The sequence below is a fragment of the Haliotis cracherodii genome, unplaced genomic scaffold (genome assembly GCF_022045235.1).
Source record: "Haliotis cracherodii isolate W230 unplaced genomic scaffold, xgHalCrac1.p SCAF_4, whole genome shotgun sequence".
Lineage (NCBI taxonomy): Eukaryota > Metazoa > Mollusca > Gastropoda > Lepetellida > Haliotidae > Haliotis > Haliotis cracherodii.
Window position 1 is genome coordinate 60,102,506 of NW_027266297.1, and position 23,980 is coordinate 60,126,485.

At 37.1% G+C, this 23,980-nt stretch overlaps 2 long non-coding RNA genes and 2 pseudogenes across 2 annotated transcripts; 2 read left to right on the forward strand and 2 right to left on the reverse strand.

Moving 5' to 3' along the window:
• The window catches only part of LOC139479551 (uncharacterized), a 63,525-nt pseudogene that overhangs the window by 2,348 nt on the left and 37,197 nt on the right, over positions 1 to 23,980 (forward strand).
• LOC139480439 (uncharacterized) lies at positions 7,976 to 14,015 on the reverse strand. The gene is made up of 3 exons (XR_011654419.1): positions 13,951 to 14,015; positions 13,616 to 13,697; positions 7,976 to 8,345 (listed from the first exon to the last, which is right to left on the reverse strand). It is a non-coding gene; the product is annotated as an uncharacterized lncRNA (long non-coding RNA).
• On the forward strand, positions 14,284 to 17,773 carry LOC139480221 (uncharacterized; annotated as a pseudogene).
• Positions 16,367 to 18,308, reverse strand: LOC139480222 (uncharacterized). Its single transcript, XR_011654407.1, has 3 exons — positions 18,232 to 18,308; positions 17,475 to 17,584; positions 16,367 to 16,566 (listed from the first exon to the last, which is right to left on the reverse strand). It is a non-coding gene; the product is annotated as an uncharacterized lncRNA (long non-coding RNA).

The window sequence follows — 23,980 nt, forward strand, 5'->3', positions numbered from 1 at the left end:
GATCATGTGAGCCACAACGAAATCGAGAAAGAGCTGTTCTAAACTTATGTAAATTTACACTAATAAATAAGGTTCTAGTATAATAGTAGTCTTAAATGTAGTGTGACATTTCTATAGTGGCTAAAGAATAATTCCAAAATGACTAACAATCTTGTACCTCCAATGCCTCCAAAAGGTGCTTAATAAATTAAAGATCTTTAAAATAGAAATAAAGTGAGTAAATGAGTGAGTATGGTTTTACGCCGTCTTTAACAATATTTCAGCACTAAACCTCTAGCTCTTTATTTCATCAATACACGTCAGATTGAAATAGTGAGTGAGTGAGTTGGATTTAACGCCGCTTTTAACAGTATTCCAGTTATATCGCGGCGTGTCAGCTTAATGTGGGAGGAAAGCCCGAAGTGATGCAGGTCTCAGACGTTTACCACTTCGGTGAAACCCACGAGCACGGGTATGGTGCTGACAAACCTAGAAACATAATCGGAGCGAACCGGGATTCGAACCCACAATCATAGGTTTCTGGCGTGCCCAAGGGACGCAACTCTGCACAGCGAATCGCCAGATTGAAATAACTGAACTCTGTTCTAGAAGAATCAGAAAATGAAGAATGGAAGCTTATTAGCATTAAAACAACTAAGTACACACTGAGTATCGTACTCATCATATGCTACTACAGGCATTAACAACAATTCATGACATCACTTAAAGTAATTCTTAGATTTATTAACTTGTCAATGATGCGCAAAGACAAAAAAAAGGTTCAACTGAAAAGATGTATGTATCTACCTACCTTAAAGCTGCATATATATTTGACTAATTTTTATTATGTACATAAACCAAAATGTTGTAAGCAATATATTTTGAAAACAACACAGGAAACAATATATCAATTAGTGTAGGTTTGGATATTATAACATGATGACTATACATCTAGCTCAACTTCACCGCCCGGACATTAAAAATATATATCATCACTATCACCGTAATTTTAAAAGCTCTCTATCAAACAAACACCTGATTTATCACCATTTTAGTTGTTTATTGCACATTGCTTTACGTTTTGGAGCTTGAAAATTCATTAGAGTATTAAAAGTGGAATTCTTTTTTCACCCTTCTTTCATTGCAGATTCATCTGACTGTTACGTCAATGAGGTGGATGGCAAGTGTCCCTGCTGCCGACAGAATACAGGCGAACGGTGTGAAATAAACTGTCCAAAGTGCAAAGCCAGATATGATGGCTCAAAATGCAATCGTTTTTGTGAGCAGGGCTACTACAATGGGCCAAACGGACGATGTAATAAGACATGTGGAGACAATTGTGGGACTGGTACAGTTAACAAAACTTACTGTAATCCTACCGACGGAGGTTGCTCTAGCTGTAGAAGTGGATATCGTGGTCATATGTGTGGGTTCACATGCAGTGGTTATTGCCTGAACAAAACCTGCTCAATCCATAGTGGATACTGTTTGAATTGCAGCAACGTTACCTTCGGTGACCATTGTGAACCCTGCAGTGAATTCTGCATTGATAAGTTTTGTCACCGTTGGAATGGTACGTGCATGACAGGATGTACTTTGGGAAAGTATGGAGTAATGTGTTCTCATGACTGTCCAACAAACTGTTACAAATCACACTGTTCATTATCTATATATGGAAACGTGTTCTGTACCGGCTGTAAGGATGGATTTACAGGAAGCAGTTGTGAAGAAAGATGCCTCATTAATTGCACTACGTGTCGTCAGGTTGACGGAGAATGCGTAGTTAAAAAACCTGGACCCGAACGTAAGTAAAGCGTTTCATTCATAATGTATTTAGTACTCGTTTTGGTTCAAACATAAGCAGATGAAATCCTTCTTGAACATTGTAAGACTTTGGATACACGTTTTTAGAGACAAGTTCATTTGATTTCGCCAGACTGTAGAAGCGTCCAATACACTGGAGGAAGTTAATACTTGAATGATCTCACACATGAAGTTATAGCCAGTTCCGAATTCTACATACGTGTGTAATACCTGTTAAATGACCACTGTCACGATAAGAATTTGTCTCATGGAAACGAATGGGCAAGTTTGCAACCTGCGCAAAATACTCCAGTCAAAGATGACACAATAGTAATAATATAATATTCCAATGAAGTTCTTGGTTTCAGGTTGTAAATCCTGATTGCACGGTCTTGCAGACACCTATAACACAATCCTAATATATATGCATGGAGATATTGTCACCTTGACACTGCAGGTAGAAAGAGGCTGGCTTGTAAAACATATTTACACGAATTAACAATAATCCAAGCGCTATGCGAAATGTGATGATAATACTTATAGAAAGCAAATTATTAAAGAATATGTACACATTATTGATGCTACAGTTGATGCACAGGTGCATAAGTAAGCACACAACCCCAGCAAGTATTTACCTTAATGATCATAAATAGTGTAACCAAAACGAATTATCACATCCTTTCTACCACCGGAAACATATAAAATCCCACCTGAGGTGTGCTGAAAGTCGGGTAAACAGGAAAATATAAAGTACACATTTAAACCCAAAATGAGGGAATATTAATACCCAGCAAAATTGAAATATGTGCTGTATAAAACCGATTTTAACTAGTACAAACGTATAACCATGATTGGACACTGAAAGAAATGGGGGTATGGCTGCCTGTTATGCAGAACACATAGTACTTGAGCACTTATACACTATTCCGTAATTAGTAAAGGGGCAGGCTATTTGGTTACGTCTGCAAGGCACGTGGGCTAAGAGTGAGTGAGTGAGTGAGTGAGTGAGTTAAGATTTTAAGTCACATCGGCAATATTTCGGCCATATCGTGACTTTCAAAGGTTATACATAATACATGTAAACTATAACAACCGGTCAACAAGGGACAGTAAAATAACTAGACTTATCACAGATTATAATTTAAAACTAGAATGGAACCATAAAAATACATCACTAGACAGAACACAACATTATAAAAAAGAGCTATAAATCGCCAGCAACTGAAGGTAGATCACCACACTAGGGACCATGGGGACTAACAGTTCCTTTGATACCTGTATGGACCCCAGCAGGATTTACATCATCCCTTCAGTTGTTGGCGACGATTAGGAAGTTTAGCCGAATTTAAAAGAACACACATTCTACGATTAAAACAATGATAGGAATAACGTACTTCAAATGATATGGACTTACTATGCCATCTCAGGGGGACAATAATTTTTCAGTACTTTAACCCCCCCTCAAGGTAACAGCCAATAACAATCTCAGTTCACAATTAGACACTACCAATTTAAGAAACAATTATGTACATCAAAATTTATTATAAGTTCTATTTCTTTTAAAATGAGGACTAATACCGGTAAAAAGATCCTTAAGAGTTGGTGATTTGACATGTTTGACTGTGATTCTTTCATCACAAGGGATACAAAACGGTGGATCCTCACCTATAAGTAAATATTCATTCGTATATCTGCTGTAGCCAATACGACATCGTCGTAAAATGACCTCTTCAAATCTGGACTGACAACCCAAGTAGTTGGTTTTATAACATGTAATTTATTAATACCTACTTGGGTGTCCCACTTCTTCTGCATTAGATCTCTGATGTAATATTTTATTACAGATTTATAATCGCTGTATGGAAGCAGATGTGGTGTCACAGATTTGTTGAGTGCTGCTTTAGCTGCTGCATCAGCCATTGTGTTACCAGTGATTCCACAATGGCTCGGTAACCAGCAAAAAATTATGTCGTATTGGCCAGTAGCAACTTCATTAAAAAATTTAACAATTTTGATTAAAAGTGGATGTTCACAAGATATATTTTTAATTGCCTGAAGGCATGAAAGTGAGTCTGAAAATATAATAAATTGTTTATGTTTTGATTGTTTATTTATATATTCAAATGCCTTGGCCGTAAAAAAATGAACAGTTATCTGGTAGTCGTTGTGATATAGTCTTGGATCCAATAGCAGTGGCGCTGACAACAGCATCACCATCCTTGGATCCATCTGTAAATATGGATTTATAGGTATTGTATAATGATCTTAACTGATTGTATTCTTGTTTAGTTAAGATTAGGTCACCTTAGGTCTAGCAACCTCACATGGTGGAGAAGACAAAAGCTGAGTTGGGGCTATATTATAAAGATGTATTTTAACAGCAGAAATATAAGCTTATTCCAAATGGTGGAAAAAGTCATGACTTTTTGTAGAATTTTTCATAAAGAGGATGAAAAACACAGTCTAAAGCTGGATTTGATTTATTAAAAGATAAGTTTGTGATATATTGTAATGATAATTTTAGACGGCGTTGCTTGAGGGATGGTTGTGAATAGGAGATGTTCTGAAAGCTTCAAGGCAAAGGCTCAGGCCTTGGTGATGGATAGTCTACTTTCACAGGCTCCATCATAGACGATGGAGCTGTAATCAAGTTTTGAACGGATCAGGGACCTGTACAAGAGCAAGAGCGTTGTCTGATCTCCTCCCCACTAGAATTAGAAACTACTTTCAACAAATCAAGTGCCTTCGGGCATTTACTTTTAAGGTATTTAATATGTGGTAAAAAAGTTAAATGGCTATCAAAAATAAGTCCCAAGAAATAAGCCTCTTTCACAACTTGATAGGGGGTACCATTTAAATACAGTTCAGGGTCCTTATGCGGCTATATTTTCTGCAGAAATGTATGCAATTAGTTTTTGAAGTAGAAAATTTAAACCCATTTTCAAGGGACCATTTTGGAATTTTATTGAGATAGATTTGTAACTGCCTCTCTATTGTATGCATATTTTTTCCATGACAAGAAACATTAAAGTTATCCACGAAAAGTGATCCATCTACTGAATCACTTAAAACCTTTGAAAGACTATTTTTTTTTATACTGAATAATGTAACAGACAACATGGTCAGACAGGGTGGAACATGCTCGGACTTGAAATTGTCTGTCTGATACAAATTGTGATATAAAATGGGGTTAACGACCTCTCAAGCCCAAATCATGTAAATCCTTTAGAATGCCATGCTTCCAGGTATTATCGTAGGCCTTCTCAAGATCAAAGAAAACTGACACTACATGTTGCTTGCTTATAATAGCATTCTTGACAAAGGATTCTAGTCGTACTAAATGATCTATAGTACTTCGATTTTTGCGGAAACCACATTGAATATTTGTAATTAGATTATTGGTTTCCAAATACCAAACTAATCTATTGTATACCATTTGTTCCATGGTTTTGTAAACGCAACTGGTTAAAGATATAGAGCGGTAATTAGAGGGATCTGTATGATCCCGGCCAGGTTTTGATATGGGGACTACAAAGGCATTATGCTAAGGAGGAAAATTTCCCGACGTCCATATTTTGTCAAAAATATCAAAAAGTGCCTCACGACGCGATTCAGGCAAATGCTTCAACAACTGATAGTGGATATTATCATCCCCTGCGGCAGTATCATGAGCTTGCTCAAGTGCAGTATGTAGTTCATGTATGGAGAATACCTCATTATAATCTTCACCGTTATCAGAATCAAAAATAACTTTTTTCTTTTCCTGATGTTTCTGATATCTCTGAAATTCAGGAACATAATTTGATGATGAAGAATTTTTGGCAAGTGCTTGCCCGTGCCTCAAATGCACGCGCTTTGAATGCTGACTGAGTGGCACATGATCGCTGTTGTTTGCAGTGTGCGGTTGCCTCTCGTGAAAATGGACTCGGGTGATGACATTGTTCTTACGCAAAGTAAGCTTTCCCATGATCTGGACGCGAAAGACAATAATTTTCGTTTTCTACCACCAATTAGCTTTGAGGAGCTGCAAGGCGAGTTGAAAGACTCTGTACCCCTCAAAAATAAGTACAGGAATGCGTGGGCCGCATCACTGTGTGCTAAATGGCAGAGAGAATGATTGCAACGTCCCATTGTTGAAAATGTGGATCTTCCAAAACAGTGTTTAAGAAGTGCGCTGCTTGATATTTTAGATTTTTACCTAAACCAGGCGTTCCAAAGGTTTGTTTTTGAAATTTGCAAAGAAAATGGTGAAAACTATCAGTCCCTGAGTGTTTATGCAGCTTTTTGTGGTATTCAGAGTTTCTTTAGAATGAATGCGCGACAAGTCGATTTGTTTACGAGTGAGGCTTTTTCTCAGGACACAGCCGCACTAGACGCAGTAATGAAAAAGTTATCTGCCGCCGGCTATGGGTCCTGCAACTGAAATCCAGCAGAACCAATAACCGCAGCAGAAGAAAATATTTTGTGGGAACGGGGGATTCTCGGGGATACGAATCCGGCTCAGTTGCAAAAGACTATGGTGTTCCTGAATGGCCTACATTTTGCTCTCCGTGGAGGTGCTGAACATAGAAGTCTACGTTTGCACGAGAAGCCCCAAATAACTGGACCTTTCATCGATCCAGTTACCAAAAAACGCTACATGCAGTACTGCGAGGATGTTTCAAAAACTAACACAAGAGGTTTGAAACATCGAAAAGTTGAACCGAAGACTGTCAAAGTGTTTGAAAATGTCGACCCTGCCCGCTGCTACGTCAAGCTATGGGAGAAATACACGTCATATGGTGAGTAAATTTTTAAAGTACATAAGATACCTTCTATGTAACGATATACCAAAACGAGCTCGTTGAAATACTTGGCGGTAAACTTGACTGTTTTTCTGAAACCTTGTTTCATTCCCATTTCAGTCCCAAGAACCCGAAGACGGACGCTTTCTACCTGGCCCCGTCCAAAGCTCCCACCCAAGACTGTCGGTTTACTACCACACCCACACAGCAAAAAAAGTGTAGGTTTCCGTCTTCCGGAAACCTTCCGGAAACCTTCCGGATACCTTCCCATTTTGGATCCGGCCCGGATACCTTCCGGAAACCTTCCGGAAACCTTCCAAAAAAAATGTCAAAATTTGGGGGGTGCATTTTGTTCACTTAAGTGTGAAACATATAAAAAAATTAACTTGAAAATACCAAGCAATTTGAAGGTTGTTGAAGGCATCTGGAAGGTTTCCGGAAGGTTTCCGGAAGGTATCTGGATGCAAATTTTCTTCATGACTTGCTTCTGGTAAATAATGTTAGCCTGTGCATTAGAGGTACCTGTTGTAATATTCTGTGTTATTTTAATGGTAAATATCCTCCTAAAACATTTTTGGAGAAGAAAATTGTTCAATTTCATATTTTGTCCTTTTCGGATGTTAATGGTATTTAATGAACAAACATCAGTTCTTGTATAATGATATCCTTAAATTTCATGTCCAGACTTCCAGTTTGTACTGAGAAAAAGAAAAAGTTACAGGTACCTGTTGTAATATTCTGTGTTATTTTAATGGTAAATATCCTCCTCAAACTGAGATATGTGGGCATGCATTGTTCACAAGTTGTTTTGCGACATGGGTCCAATGTGTGAAGCTTATTGCTGGTGTCCGCCACCATGATATTGTTGCAATATTGCTAAAAGTGGCAAAACAGCATTCTCACTCAGAAAAAAATGGAAAATCATTGGCTATGTGCTTTGGCATTTAGCCCTGGTGAGATTAACAGATTAGTTTGGAACGGTATCAGTACTTGTTATATCGGGACAGTGTAGTTTCATGGGAATATAAAACAGAATACAATTGTCCCAAATTGGTGCATAAGACTAATGGCATCCATAGAAAACACCTAAATAAAGTACAGAAAAAATATCAATGTCATTTGTCTACTAAGGTGGAACTACAACTTTTGTTAAGTATTTATAGTAGGAAAACATTCAGGGCATTAGTACATTTCATATTTGTTCAGCACCTATGTTATGGCTTATCAGTATTATATATCTTTATGCTAATGAAGCAAAACAAATCATGTTTTTGGAAAAAAATCTTATTTATTGATTATATGGCATTTCATTGGTACATATCACAAATTGAAATTTGATCAAGCAAGAAGAGGAACTAGCATAAAGTAACCAGTGGTGTTTGCAAGGCCTTACAGAACAGACGCTTCAATGCCATTTTCTAAATAAACAAATTAGTCAAATCTCAGAAGAATTTTATTGAAGAAGAATATCTAAAGTCAATTATGTTTCTGCAGTAAACCACAAAAGTCATTCAGATTTGTATGGTCAGCATCGGTGTACACAACCTGGACATAGTCACAGTGCTTTGGCATAAATTCATTCAGACTTCATTAGTGTCATAATAAAACCACCTACAGTCACACTGATGTGGCATTATTCATTCAGAATCATCACTTTCTGAGGTGAATCTGTTGGTTGTTATCAGGAGTACTGTTCATCTTCCGGCGAGTCCCTTGTCTGAATTGTGTGAGCAAGATCTTCTTAAATGTAGCTGGTGTCAGATTGTGAAATCCAGGTACCTGAAACATTTCATAACATCTTTAGAAACTTGTTAGTCAAAAGTTATGAAACACACACATATTTACAAATGTTTAAAGTTGTTTTCTCAAACAGTGAGGTATTGACAATTTATCTTGCAACTGATATTTAACCAATCTTTGAACATGTAAATAAGCCATTGCAAACAGAAAAGTGTTCAGAAAATACAAAAATGTATCCGGTCTTCGAAAACAATACCACAAGGTTCACCTGAATTTTGCTTGAATGTTTGCATTACATCAAAATGTAAGGAAGGGTAAACAAGACTATGCAAAACTAAGTTACATAGGTTCTTATACATAAATACATAAATGCAACTATTCATAATTATCAAAACACATGTCATGTAAGTGATCTCAAAATACAACATAATGAGCGAGTGAGTTGGTATAGTTTCATGCAGCTTGTTAGCAATATTCCAGCTATGGGCTTCACACATTATACCCATGTGGTGAATTGAACCCGGGTTTCAGAGACTGTTTCACCCACTAGGCTACCCTTGCACACCAAATACAAAAGAAAGTATATTAGGAATTCAGACAATAGATATTCTCACCAAATTCATTAATTCATTAATGGAAGCTATATTGGAATTCAAATTTTGACAAATTAGGATGAGACTGTAGAAGCATTTATCTAAGTTATTATGGATATTAAATATCTACCGTTAATTGGTAGTCCATCATAGACAGTGATAAGAAATTCAACTGAAAAGTACAACCTGAACCATGAACTAAAAACTATGTATATTACATTAAAGGGGCCGGTCATGTATTACCGGTATGTTCTCGTTCATTTTTGACACAACCCTCCCTGAAAGAAAATGCAAAGCACTTTATATTTTATTGTCCATTTTGTCAAAAGTCTCCCCTAGAGACTCTCACATTTTGGGGTGACCCTCCCTGTTTGTTCTGATCTGAATTCAAATATTCATGACTCATTATCATATTTTATCATTCATCCTATCTTTTTTGAAAATTAACTAAATGAAGATTAACAATAACATGCAAATCTACTAAAATATTGGCCTGGCAAAGTTTAAATTAATCATAATTACTGTTATAAAGTTTTGGATCCATCGTCTGTTTCTAAATACAGTGAAACCCAACTTTGACTTGTGTGGCATTGTTGAATCATCTACCCAATGTTCTTTATGCATTGATATGCATTGACAGAGTGGTCAAAGTCTGTGTCTGACACATAATGTGCTAAAAGGGAGACATCAGTTTGTGTCTAGCCAAACTGTCTGATAATCTCAAGGGCTGCCTTGGTAGCATCAAGGGATGTAGCTAATCCTAAATAAACATAAAACAAGTGACATCATCTCTTCTACAGAACACATGATCAAAGCCTGCCCCACCTTTGATGTTTATTACCTTGCTACTCTAAAAACAGCTAATTAGCAAAATGAACTCAATGTCAACTCATTGTGGACTAGGGATTAAGAGGGCAATTAGTGTCGGGTGGGTATTAGTACTTGCAATTGTCTGTTAATTACTTAATTGAGTAGTGACGGCTTAGTCAGTTGTGCCTTTACAACTGCTATTCAACTTATCGAGTCAGTTTACTATGTAACATGCTTCTTGGGACCAAGGAAATGTATCTTGCTGGATAAGTTTTTTTCTAATTTATCAGTGATCAGAAATAATAATAATGACGTTTTTGATGTGCATTTCTTTGTTGTGTTCACTAGGATGATGGTGATGGTGTTTGAATTATTAGACACTATTTATTCCAAAAGAGGAATAGGGTTGGTGAAGAGGCAAAGCTTATTTGAACAACATATATATTGATATACAGAAACTGTACAACAAACAGATTAACTGTATCTACAGTTGAAACTATCATGATGCAAATTTTCACTGAATCAAAGTCATATCTTTTCAAGACTCAGATCAGGTTGTAGTGATTGAAGGTCACATTAAACTTGCTAATTTCAAATCATTCATCCCACACTTATGATTTGGTTTGTTGTTTTATGCTGTTTTCAAGCAATATTCCGGCTATATGTAAATAATCGAGTCTGGACCAGACAGTCCAGTGATTGACATCATGAGCATCGACCCACACAATTGGGATCAATGACATGCATCAACCAAGTCAGCGACCCTGACCACCCGATCCCGTTAGTCGCCTCTTACGACAAGCATAGACGCGTTTAACGGCAAGCATGGGTTCTCACCCCGGATCTTCACGGGTGGTAACGGTATGATGCGTGTTTAATCTGAACTCACTCCACCTGGGTCTGATCCCGGATTTGAAAGCGTTATAGTACCCTCGTGGTAAACGTCCACAACTGAACAAAAACAGCTAAGGATCATGAATAATTTTTTTTTCGTTTTGGGCGCTGTCGGGTAGCCTAGCGGTTAAAGCGTTCGCTCGTTTAGCCAAAACCCCGCGTTCAAATCCCGACATGGGTACAATGTGTGAAGCCTATTTCTGGTGTCCACGCCGTGATAAAGCGGCGTAAAACCATACTCACTCGCTTTTTCTTTGGGGTGGGGGTATTTTTTAAGTGAATTTGATAATAATATCCCGAAAATTATTCATGACCCAAAAGTGTGTTTTCTTCAGTTTATAAATGAAATACCGTTCATTGACTCGTCGTCGTCGTCATCATTATAATCATCATCATCATCATCATCGCGATATTTAGAAGATACAATCAGGAATCCCGTCGGGTTTTCGGATTGGAACAGATGATCTCAGCAAAAGCTTTTCGTAAGAGGCTATGGATCTGATGGCCACCTGATGGCGTTAGTCAACTCTTTAGACGAGCATTGTCGCCCGTTACGGAAAGTATTGGGTTACAAATATCCCTTGTAAAACCTTTCAACATGTTCAAATGACACTTCGAAAGGCCATTGTGAAAAATTGCACCATGTTAGGATTCTTAAATACAGTTTCAGCTTGACATTGAGTACTTTAAACTTTAAAGTGAAAAATACATTCACAACAAGTGAGCTGTGTCTGCCAATCAGAGTCAGTGAGTAAATTGGAGTAGGGGACTAATTTCGAAGGTAAACTTGTTTCAACGTTTAACACTACATGCATTTATGTTTGTATGAGATGATGTGTGTTTAATTCCATATATTTTACTTCAAAGCATGTTATCACAATAAATTGGGTCGGGTATAGGATAAGTTGGAGTAGAGGCTAATTTCTATTGTAAACTTGTTTTAACATTTCACAATTATTGGTCTTTGCAAGTTATCAATCCTAGTTTAATTTCATTTATTTTACCAAGGTAAAAAAAAAAATAAGGTGTCATTTTCGTCAAGTAATAATCGCCGTTTTCGCTTTCGGCAAGTATTTCGCCAGTCAGTGCTGTTTTGCTAAGGTGTCGTTTCAGCTATAACCCGCTTATTGCACATTATTAGTTTCAATTTATATTTATAATCATTTTAACCACTGTAATAAGTAAAAAATGAAATAAAAGTATATAGAAAATAAACAAGCACTTGTTATAAAATGTGCATCCGCAGGCAATATTTATAAGATAATCCTGCATGTAGCTGTGGCCATCACACTGAAGATGCACTTCACTTCTTTCTCATATGTCCAAATTACAATGATTTAAGACAGAATATGTACTATTATGTTAAGGGATATGATCTAAATTCAATTCTATTAGGTAATCCTGAAAGGACGTCAAAAATAAACTTAGAAATTCTTAAATCAGTAGAAGACTACATTCAGCTATCCAGTAGGTTTTGTGATTGTACATAGCATCTTAAATTTATAATACTATTCCTTGCCGTATATTGCAGTACACTATAACTACTAAAAATGCGACCTGACAGCGCCGACAACGTAGTTTCTATAATAAGAACATGTATATAATTGTATTCCTTGACTGTACTTTTGTCATATCATATTGTATTCTAATTCTGGAGCGGTATTCAAATAAGTTTTTGCTTGTTTACCCATCCAGTTCACATATAAATGTTTAAAACAATATTTAGTAAACAAATAATTTAAACTCATGCAACAACATAGCGTGTGGAGACGATAGACCACTGAAAAGAGCATATATATGCACATCCAATGACCCCTGACATCACAAGGCATTGTTTTGCCAGTGTGCCAGGCAACAGAATACTACGAATTACATCACAGGGTACTGTGACCTGTTTGAAAAGTTAGGTACTGTATTCTAAAGGTAGGCCCAAAATTCTAGTCAATCCAGTGATTGATATTGTGAACATCAATCCACACTGTTAGATGGTCACTGTCAGATGCCATGAACCAGGTCACTGAGCCTGATCACCTGATCTATTAGGTTATCTCTTATGGGTGAGGCTAAAACGGCACCTCAGCAAAATGTCACTGATTTCTCCAACGAAAACAGCACCTTGATTTGGCAAAAAGGGCTACTAATTGTTGTCTGTTATCTGGAGAGACATGTTGATTCCAGGCCGAAATATATATAAATGAAATTTCTATAAAATTACTATTTATTTCCTACTTACTAAAATAAATATGACATATATAGTATACCTGTTGTCCAGTTTCTTGACATTTTCGCCAGACTCAGGTTCAGCTTGACATTGAGCTAATCTGAGTAAAGCTACTTAAAAACTTCAAAGCATGTGATCTTTCAATGATAAGTTTAGTTGCACCTCCCAATCAGAATCATGAGTAAATTCGAGCAGAGGCTAATTTCTAATGAAAACTATTTTTAGGTGACTAAGATTTAACAATTATTTGTGTTTGCAAGTTTAATTGCATTTATTTTACTTCAAAGAAATCAAAGCATATTATATTTTCACAATAAGTTTAGTTGCATCTCCAAATCAGAGTCGGCAAGTAGATGCTAGTTTTTAATGTAAACCTTTTTGAACATTTCTCAGTTATTTGTGTTTACAAGTGACCATGCAAGTTTAATTTCATGTATTCGGGCATATTCAGACCCAAGGTAAAAAAAATAACAAGGTGCTGTTTTCACCAGGCAATAGTAGGCGAGGTACTATTTCCCTTTATAGTATAACCGTCTCTTACAACTAGCATAGGTTGATGGGGACCAATTCCAACCTGGAATCCCCAAATGAGTGGGTATGGTTTTACGCTGTTTTTAGCAATACCACAGCAAGGGACACCTGACATAGACTTCACACATTGTACCCATGACAAGAATCGAACCTTGGTCTTCAGCACTTCAACCACTAGGCTACCCCACCGCCAAAATTCCCAACATGATAAAGTTGTCATCACTGTATTCTTCAACAAGTTCAAGTGAAAATATCCATACCTTTCAAATGTCTTATCTTCCACTTCACAATGTTCACTGTTGCAAAACTCCTGTCATTTAATTTGCTCTTGATTATTCACACCTGCAAAAGTAAGTTTAGTCGGTACGGTATGAACTAAAAAAATGAGTCACTATAGAGTATCTAGATAAAGGAATATAAGTAAGCAAACATATTTCTACATCATATACATTAGCAAGGATTAACATAAGTTAGGTTATTGCTTATCCTACAAAAATTAAATCACACATTTACTAACATATATAAAACAGAATAAGTGGCTTACAGAAGATAAATAACTTTAATACGTGATCAATATTATTAACATATTCCTTACCTGAATCAGAGACCATATAACAGTCTATGTATTATGGTCTCTGTCTGAATATGTAACATCTTCAGCTCCCTGCAATCGAGGTTGTGAAACATTTCTGCTGTAGGAATAATACATCCGCTGGGATATCCCTTGTCACACTGCCTGGCAAGGTAGGCAAACGCATATTCCATACACCACATAGGTATACTTCCTAATACACACTGTCGAAATCCCCGCGGCTCCCAATATGGCCTGTATGAACTGTAATCGGCCAACCTCGTCTCTTTCCGTAACTGCTGCGGAAATGACCGATAGTCATTCGTGTTATTCCGGGACAAGCAAGTCTACCCATAATTGACCTCTCCGTATGGCACCTTAAGCCACGCCTTCAAAGAGGTCACGACCTTTCCGCCACTTCCTTAGACAAACTTATAAACAACATGGCTGCCTCTTGTCAAACTCGGAGAGCTTCGTTGGCGGATTTACAGGCTGATTTGTCGACTTCTTTTATGAAACAGGTGTCATTTTCAATGAAAAGTAAACAGCAAGGGTTTAAGTTTTTTAGTGAGGGGTACTTCCATTCAGTAAGCATGACTTACAGAGAGAATGACACCATCGTCAGTAGTGCCAAGTGCTATCGCAGTATGAAGAAAAACGAGCCGCCCCATGCTGTTCATGTTGACATCAAGCCTGAAGAAATTTCCTATGCCTATTGTTCATGTCAAGCAGGGTAAGTTGACCGTTGACAACCAGGTTTGTCTCATTACTGTTGACAAGATGCATTATCCCGTAATATTTATTGTTGATACAAACGTATCATGTTCCTTAATTTCGTGATACATTCGTTCAATATACTGAGGCTATATACTGAGGTATAATGTGCATGAGGATAATAGTTACATCCAGAGGTAATGATCATGATAATAAATTTATGTAAAGACATTTCACTCAAATCTCCTGACGAAAGAAAAGTTATTGTGTGTTAATTTACAGTACTGGACTCCATACCAAAAACACCTTATCACCTGTTAAAAAAAGATCAATATTAACATCTGATATATTTGTCAAATATGCAACTAACTTTTTAATGTTTTATTTGTATGGATTATAAAAACTTGCAATTTAATTTAGCATCAATTTTGAATTTCACTAAATTTTTCAGAGCTAGTGGATCATGTTCCCATGTCATTGGATTCATCATAGCACTGCAGCAATGGCAGTTGATGGGTTTCACTGAGGTTCCATCAAAGCTGTCCAGTACATCACTTCCAGAACAGTGGAGCAAACCTCGGTGTACCAAAGTTGAAGCAGGCGATGTACCACATTTAGTTTTTGTCAACCCCAAACCAGACAGGAAAAAGAAACCAGTTACTAATACATTGACAGAATGCTGGTACTTGATTTATACTGATTTATTTCATGAATTATGCTTTCCTTATTTCACTCAAAGCAAACAAATGTATACATAAAGTTCACTGGTATCACATGTATCATAAACATTAACATAACTAAATATACATTGATATAAACTAAATGATAATCATCATGTTCAATGGAAATAGATGCCATAATTATCATGTTTATCACTCTTAAATGTATTACATTTCAACAAGACACATTTGAATTCATCAACAGGATAAACTTCAACAAGGAAGTGAGCTTTCACAATAAGTTCTCTGGATTAAGAAAGTGAGATAGACAATTACATTTTACAGAAATGTACGGGTCGAGGAAGCAGATGTTGAACATCTTCAAGGCCTAAAACACCTTCCCATTGGATACCTCGTCTGCAACCCCTCTAAAACTGTGCACACTCATGTGGGACCAGTCCCTGTTGGCAGTGGCTTGTCAACGCATGTAAGTTTAGCAATGGTTTTAGTGTTTGTTAGAATTTGACCACAGCCTTTACCTGCCAAGCATGTTGTAACTCAATGGGAAATGACTGGATATATCCAACCTTAACATGTTTGTTAAGGGGTAGCCACCGTAGATATTGAGGATGCTATTATAGTGAAACTCCTAATACAGCAATTCAGAATTTTGTACAGTAATTTTACTCTATATCATTATTACTGGAGGATGTTTTTCACATGGTGTGGCCATTATCAAGGTCCCATTGTACACTGTCATGTTTTAACACTATAGTAACAGTAAGACATGGTAAATAGGGCTAAAGCTACATGTTTATAAGCTCAGGTCAAATCAGGGACAATATCCTATCTAGCAAAGAAAAGCTGGAATTAAGATTACTTCATGTGTTTGGGCGAAAGGAAGTTTGGATTAAAATCACTTCATGTAATTGAATAGGTGACAGGTCACATAAAATTATAGTTCAAGTGGTTCAGTTTTGACAAAAGTATTATCATGATTATGTTTGAATTCAATATGGTACTGTTATTATTATGTAAATGATGGTTTCTTTGTTAAAGCCTGTGTAGTACTTAATAAGCTTAGCATCTTCCAATATAACATCAATCGAAAAAGTAAATGTTTTTTGCTTTTTTAGATGTTCACATTCCTCTTCAGTATCTTTCAGCTTTCTCAAGACATCTATAAGCTCCAAACTGCATGTTGACAGATCTCTCTTCAGGCTCTCATTCTCTGCAATAAGTGCTATCATATCCATTGGGTCGATCCCTGAAACATTTAAAAGTAAAAGGAAATCAATTCTGCCAAATACAAATTGATGTTATAATGTAATGACAAATAAACATTGTTAATTTGATCTCATGTCAGTTTGCTTTTTATTTCAGGCAAAGTTTTTTGAGACTGAGCCAATAAAATCTGTTGGCACTAGATGTGGCAATCTAGCTTTTCCCCAGGCCGCCACAGTGACCCTTGGAGCAGAGTACCACATCGAGGATATGACACAGGAGCAATGTGAACAGTTAGAGCAACTAACAAGGGACCAGACCAACAGTCAGATGTGGTTTCAAGCCAGGAAACACAGGCTGACAGCATCCACATTTGGGATCATACTCAAAAGAAAAACCATCACAGAAAAGTTCATCAACAATATCATAAATGAAAAGGCTTTCACATCTGCTGCAACCAGCTATGGCAAAAGTAATGAAAGACAAGCTATTGAAAAATACATTAAGCAGTCAGGTAATCATGTTCATGATTGTGGTCTTGTAGTGAACAGAGTTTCCATTTCTAGGAGCTACACCAGATGGGAAGGTGTGTGAAGATGGTATTACAGGCATCATAGAAGTAAAATGTCCATACTCAGCCCGAGACATGTCCATCAGTGATGCCTGCTGTTTATTGCCAAAGTTCTGCTTGCAAAATACAGATGGGATAATTTCAATCAAGAGAGCTCCCCATAATCATGAATATTTTTATCAAGTTCAAGGACAACTCATGATTTCAGGTGCTGCCTTTTGTGACTTTGTTGTTTTCACAAAAAAAGACCTGTTCATACAAAGAATTTTTCCTCTTCCTGTGTTTATGCAACAAATGTTGGATGAATTGAGTGCTTTTTACTTTCAGCATGTTAAACCAGTACTGTGTTTGCCAAGTTCTCAGAATGTGTGTACACTTACAGCATGAGTCAGTCTGACAATCTGTTGTCACGTTTGAACTTGTATGAACAGCAGTGGCAGAAGGTAAAGATGGGTTGTCAGATTTAGCTATCTTTTCTGTTGGCTCCAATCTGCAATAATATTTGAAACTATAAACTTTTACAAAGTTACTATTGATTGTTGTTTGAGAAGATAAAATTAAACCAATATCAAATATTTGTGTGTCTGTTATTTGAGTTCATACAGTATAATGTGCATGAGTGTCATATAACAATGTTTAATAGCAAAAGAGGATAAAGTGTGACCCATATAGGTGCTGACTGGATGCATACATTACCTTATCAAACAATTTCACATCATACTGTGTGTTAATGAGACACTCAACACATCTAATAAATTTCCTCATGTGCTATCTCAACTTGTATTACCTTCCAATCTCTCCAACTTTTTGGCTAACACTGAATTTTCACATTAGCCAATATCGTTATCAAACTTTTATTAAATGAACAAACAATTTAAAGAACAAAAGCCATACCTACCTACCCTATTTATTGTTTGTTCCATGCAGAACTCATTTATTTTTATTTCATCCAAATTAACAACATACATTTCCCCTGGGCAGTATTCATTACAAGATCAGAAAATCTTATTTACGATCTTATGTGAACAAGATGGAACAACTGAATCAACTGTAGAAATTTTACAAAGTATTTGATCATGTAAATTGATAAACAAATTGTAAAAAACCAATCAATGGCTTCTTACAGTGTACACAAACCTCTGAGTTCCATCATCAGTGGGCTTTCTTTTTGTAGGGGGCTTCCTACTCAGTCCAGCCTTGTCAAAGTGATTGGCAGGTAATGGGTCTGGATGTTGCTCACTTAGAAAATTGTTGACGAAGTGCTGAAAATCAAATTTAACATAAAAACCTCTATTATGTGGATAAACCGATGTATAATGTATATAAACACAATGAATTCAAAAGTTTTCAATAAGTTTGTGAAATCTTTATATACATAGATCTTTATACATCTGTTCGACGATTACCAACCCAGCTAATTTATATTCACTACTTGGCCAATGGTAATAGGAAAACTGATCGCTGCCAAACAAAATGACGTATCCAACTATAAAATTGATTAAATGTACGGGAAATGTACCTTTGTGCAAACATATCTATTGCAGTTGATGTTTGACGGATTGAGCTGATTATGCGGTCGCCCACAAAGTTTTATCCACCATAGGCACTTCTCGTAGTCAGTCTTCGGTTTTGGAAACGGTATGAACTTGACACCGCCTTCAAGTCGTTCAGGATACCTGTCATCACTATTGCACAGACCGTGACTGCACCTCTTTACCATTTTTTTCTGGATATGTTGGCCGATAGAACGATTGCGTAAAGCGCGCCGGCCCAACTTAGACAAGCTTGTTTGTCTAAGGAAGTGACTGCAGTCAAAGTATGCGTGCGCAGACTGTCAGAGCGACTCGCTGATTGGTCAAGTCAGCTGTCAATAAAATTCGACGGAGAGGTCAATTCCCTGTATGGCCGAGGGCGCCATTTTGGAACACAAATGTAAACAAACACTCAAACCTCGTGTAATCGATGTACACCGTGATGCTTGATTGCGATATGCTTACCTCGTGTATCGATACATTGTTCTCAATCACCTCTAACTCGGAAATCCCGGTCGAAATCCACCTGAGCCATCCACAACGAGGACGTCAAGTATTTCGAAAACTCGATTGACAGCCGAAGGAAGGAAGAGCAGCTTGCAGATGCCAGGTACGTAGCAGGGCTTCGAGACATAATGTTCCATGATTTCTATACAGAGATCTTATGGAATGGATTGATTTAGATATTTTCCTGATCTCCATGTTACTACTGTAAACGTCAAGGGCCTTTTAGTTTTGTTGTTTTCGGAAACCCTTTGTTATTATTATGATCAAGTGTTTGTTGTGACATAGTATTTCTATTTGGGCTTGCATAAGAGCTACAGGTGCAGGACTTTTAAGGGTCGTGTCCTTATTCTCAACATAACGCTGGGATTTGATGATGAGGGTTAGTTACCAAGGGTATAAATCTGGCAAAGTGCATGTCAAACAAAACGTGGCATTCAATTCCAATCATGTGTTGCCACCTGAACCACCTGAAAGTGAGATATGGATTACAATGAATAATGACAGCTTATCAATCTTTAACAAATTCACACTGAAACATTGAAAGGATAAAGACAAGTTAGTTGTTTTCTGTTTCAGCATGTTCAGGGTTTGTGGGCAGGTTCACAGACATCCTCAGGGAGGATACCAAGTATTGAGTGAGTATTTTTGTTTGTGATAAATACAAACTACATGTATTCATCATGGTATATTTCAATGTAATGTGAAACATCACACTCACAATAGTCCAGCTCTGTGATGGCAGCCTGTAAATAATTGAACATGGACCAGGCAATCTAGTGATTGTTATTTTCAGCAAAGATCCATGCCCTCAGAGTATGATAACAACCTAGTCTGACCACTCATTCATTAGTTGATTAGTGTTTGCAGCGGTAGAAACTAACACTTTCAGTTCACTAGTCCTAAAATGATAGCATATAGCAAAATCTTTAAAATGTCAAAATGACTAGTGCCAATTTCTAACCCTGGTGTTTGGATGTTGTGTTTGTATGTATGAGTGTATTTAGGTTGGTTTGTTGTTTAACGCCGCACTCAGCTATATGACGGCAGTCTGTAAATAATCGAGTCTGGACCAGACAACCCAGTGATTCATATCATGAGCATCGAGCCACAGAATTTAGATCAATGACATGCATCAACCAAGTCAGAGAGTCTGACCACCCGATCCCGTTAGTCACCTTTTACGACAAGCATAATGGCCTTTTACAGCAAGCATGGGTTGCTGAAGACCTAGTCTACCCCGGAATCTTCATGGGTCAAGTGTATTTAACTTAAATCATGAATCTTATACTTGTTTCTCTGTGCTTTTACAATGTAACCCAAATTTTCTCGGGAATAATAAAGTATTCTCTTATTTATATCATTTCTGAACAAAGTGTCATATCAAGGTTAGATCTCTGTCAAAACAGTGCCATGGAAAAGCCAAACAAATAGCCTAGAAATAAAAGTAAATACTGCATTGCATTAATCTGCATTTCAAGAAAATGTGGCAATAATTCATGGAATGATATTCACCTCGGTGAGGATCTCTCTACATTGTCGAACAAGTTATTTCCTATGTAATGTATGTGTTGAATGACCCTGACTTTGTTGTCAAAATATTGTTTTAACATTTGTTAAATATGGGGATAAATGTCATCTCTGAATGTTTGACATGAATTATCATGATTAGGGTAGTTCTAAGTCGGAATCACAACCGGGGTCTTTTCATTTGAATCAAATGTACAACATGTACAGTTTGGACATTTCTGTGATGTGAATGCTACTTATGTTTGTAGAATGTCCGGGTGAATAAAAGAGACAGTCATCCGTGCAGCATCAATGCAAAGAAAGACCATAGAAGAGCAACAGTGAGTGGTAAATATTTTGAAATTATTCTGTTTGGTTCATATGGTTATTTTGCAAATATGTCTTCAGTTTGTTCCTTATCGCTGTAGGCACGGATGTCCTATTATCTAAGGCACTACAATTTTCTGTGCAGAGTTGCATCTCTTGGGCTTAGCAGAAACCTATAGTCATGGGTTCAAATCCTGGTTCTCCCCGATTATGTTGCTAGGTTTGTCAGCATTATACACATACTCGTGGGATTCATCAAAGACCTACATCACTTAGGACTTTCTTCCCACATCAAACTAACATGCGGTGATATATCTGGAATACTGTTCAAAGCAGTGTTAAAGCCAAATCATTTATTTAACACTGCATCCAGCAATAGTTTGGCTATATGACAAGGATTGTGAATATATATTTTTCCATGTTGATGAGTTGAAACAATCACTAAATGACATCTCTTAAAAAGATTCCCAGCATTCCAAGCCTAATTAATAGATAAGGTTGTGATTGAGTAGGCTCATTGATCACATGTAATCATACCACAGTGATGTGGGATATTGTCCATAATAGTTATCATCGGTTTGTCTGGACCGAGTTCATAACATTAGTCACTGGTTTGTCTGGTTGAGATTTGAGGTGTGATTATCTTAAATGTTTAGCATATAACAAGACTCACATATGACAACTTAAGTGATTTTGGTGCCTTCTATCTGTAAGTACATGTGGCAACAATTCTTTTTGATTGCTAAAATCTTTTTACATAATGCTGCAGAAACTGAAGTCCTGCTTGAGATCCCTGGATGAGTACTCCAGGTTGACAGTCTGGAAGGACCAGACAAGGGAGTCCTAAACAGAGGCTGCACCCCTTCAGATATCAGAGGTGATTTGCAGACAGCGATGATGAGGGTCCTGTTATTTCAATGGAGGCCGACCGAGAAATTGTATGCCAAATGGTACTGGGACACACAAAGGCTGGTCTGGCTAATGTGAGAAGACCAACCAATGCCAAGCTGGAGTGGAATTCTTCCAGGACATTCAGGAAATTCTTGTAAACACTTGAAAGGAATGATAAATGGGACTTATTGTCTTTAAATGTGGACCCAAACACCAAATGGAAAGTTCACAATTCTACTAACACAATGCAGCAGAGATAGAGTCTAACTGGTATCCCCTCATCCTGGTTCCTGTTCATCCATGGCAATATAGAAAGAAAAGGAGGATTGAGGGAAAGTAAGTTATCTGAACTGGTGAACATAATCCATAGGTACTGTCAAGCGAACAGTTATCACACTCTGTTATGAGTATTGAAGAATAGGATGAAATTGCATACTGCATCAGGAACCATCATGTGAACACTGTTCAATGTGCGATATACTATAGGCATATGAATAAAAGAAATTGATAATTTGATTGTTGCTTATGTTTCATTTGCCAGCTGTGTAAATGGGGATGTTTCATGATTTTGCCTCAGTTTAATAGCCACACTTATCTTATGAAACCATGCATTGCTTGGGCATCTCAAGATAAATAACACATGTTTCCTTTGCTCTGAAAACGTCTGATGGCACATTGATCTGTTATGTCAAAGGTTAAAGTCACAACCAGACAAAAGGTTTGTTTGTGGTCTAACTCTTCCTTTGGGCAGGGGTCGAAGTTGGAAAAAGGTCGTGTGTGATCTATATTTACTACATTTTCCCTTAAATTGCCTTTTCTACAGAAGTCTTAGTAACTCTTATACATATACTGGTTACATTACTTCCATATTTTGGTCAATGATATGTTGAATTCTACCAAAGGACTGCATATTTGGTTTATGTGCTGGATAGCTCTTTGAAATGTTTTTGAAATATTTATCACTGATATTGAAGGTCAAATTCACACTCAAAAGTGATAACTCATGAGGGGTTGAAGTGTAAGATCAAGGCAACAGTGAAGGGGTCATTCATAAAGTATTTCTGCAATTATAACTAAAATGCCTATTTCTGGGGATATTTGTGAAGTATCAAGCACAACGATGTTATTTTATTTGAATACACATATATGTGCAGTGGTTACAACTCCAGTGTCAAATTAACTGTCAATCCCTTTTAATATAATAATTCACAGTAACTGAGGAAGAGCTTACTGTAGTACCATAAATCTAGGGTGTGGCAAATGTCAATGAAGTTAGTATTTTGGATATAACAAGTACATGTACCATTACAAATAGTCTTATTACCATCTCACTAGGACCAAAGGCCCAAGTGAGCACATTGTCAATGACTTTTTCTTTTTCTCAGTACAAACTGGAAGTCTGGACATGAAATTTAAGGATATCATTATACAAGAACTGATGTTTGTTCATTAAATACCATTAACATCCGAAAAGGACAAAATATGAAATTGAACAATTTTCTTCTCCAAAAATGTTTTAGGAGGATATTTACCATTAAAATAACACAGAATATTACAACAGGTACCTCTAATGCACAGGCCAACATTATTTACCAGAAGCAAGTCATGAAGAAAATTTGCATCCGGATACCTTCCGGAAACCTTCCGGAAACCTTCCAGATGCCTTCAACAACCTTCAAATTGCTTGGTATTTTCAAGTTAATTTTTTTATGTGTTTCACACTTAAGTGAACAAAATGCACCCCCCAAATTTTGACATTTTTTTTGGAAGGTTTCCGGAAGGTATCCGGGCCGGATCCAAAATGGGAAGGTATCCGGAAGGTTTCCGGAAGGTTTCCGGAAGACGGAAACCTACACTTTTTTTGCTGTGCCATTGGGCACAACTCGCTGAAAACCACCGTGAAGAAGATGAGTGAAGAAGCAGGCTTCTCCGGCAAGAGAACGAACCACTCACTGAGGGTATCCACTGCCACGAGGCTTTATGACGCAGGAGTAGATAAACAGATTGCATGTGAACAAACGGGTAAGTATTCGAAAAAATCCTAACAAGCCTATATCTATAAGTTAAGCAAGCAATGTATACAGATGTAGGGTTAATCTGTAATGAATAGTCATAACACGTTT